The 981-nt window shown below is 29.3% G+C and overlaps 1 long non-coding RNA gene across 1 annotated transcript in view; it reads right to left on the bottom strand.

The window, feature by feature from the left end:
• Window positions 1-981, bottom strand: part of LOC111083765 — a 6,869-nt gene that overhangs the window by 2,793 nt on the left and 3,095 nt on the right. The window contains exon 3 of the long non-coding RNA XR_002609234.1: window positions 275-310. This is a non-coding gene — a long non-coding RNA (uncharacterized LOC111083765). The remainder of the gene's footprint in view (window positions 1-274; window positions 311-981) is intronic.

Below are 981 nucleotides of genomic sequence, written 5' to 3'. Positions count from 1 at the left end.
ACATGCTAGGTATGCTACATGTCATTTGTAAACAGAAGAACATATAATTATTTTAAAGTTGTACATGCTAGGTATTCTACATGTCATTTGTAAACAGAAGAACATATAATTATTTTAAAGTTGTACATGCTAGGTATTCTACATGTCATTTGTAAACAGAAGAACATATAATTTATTTAAAAGTTGTACATGCTAGGTCTCAGCACACTAAAGAATTCTACATGGGTAAACAGAGGATCTATCAAACATTCAATCAACATATAATATCTCTTACTTGTTCTCCTCTTGGTCCCTCCATTCCTATTGCCCCCTGGAAACATAAATTATAAATATCCCAGTGTATACAAATCTTAAAGTAGATGTATATAACACATAACACTAAAATAGAAATAAGCCATCATAATACATTGATTTAACACGTTAATAATTATCATGACTATAACTGCAATACAAGTACATTTAAAGAGACAATAACAGTTAATATGTAGAATGGTAAAACTCCAGCTATATTTTCAGGAAAGAAGTCTGTGAGGGTCCAAGGTTTACCTGGCTTAATTAATTTTTACTACTAATGGATTATCCCAGGTCTTTACAATCACTAAAGGAATTTGGTGAAAAGATTACACTGTATGAAATATATTAAATAACAAGCTAATATTTATTTATTTTCAGAAACAAATAATAATAACACCAACAAAAATATTAAAAACGACACAAAGGGAATAACTTTTGTATTGATACAAGTTGAATCTGTAAACAATATCTTCAACTGACACAAAAACAAGTTAGTAGGTAAACATGAAAAAGATGGACCAGTAAACAGTATCTTTACTAGCAGAAACACACAAGTTAGTAGGTAAACATGATAAAGTTGGATCATTAAACAATATCTTTACTGGAAGAAACACACAAGTTAGTAGGTAAACATGATAAAGTTGGATCATTAAACAATATCTTTACTGGAAGAAACACACAAGTTAG

The sequence above is a fragment of the Limulus polyphemus genome, unplaced genomic scaffold (genome assembly GCF_000517525.1).
Source record: "Limulus polyphemus unplaced genomic scaffold, Limulus_polyphemus-2.1.2 Scaffold11104, whole genome shotgun sequence".
NCBI classification, from domain to species: Eukaryota; Metazoa; Arthropoda; class Merostomata; order Xiphosura; family Limulidae; genus Limulus; species Limulus polyphemus.
The sequence above is the reverse complement of the archived record's forward strand: the minus strand, read 5'-3'. Positions and strand labels throughout refer to the sequence as shown.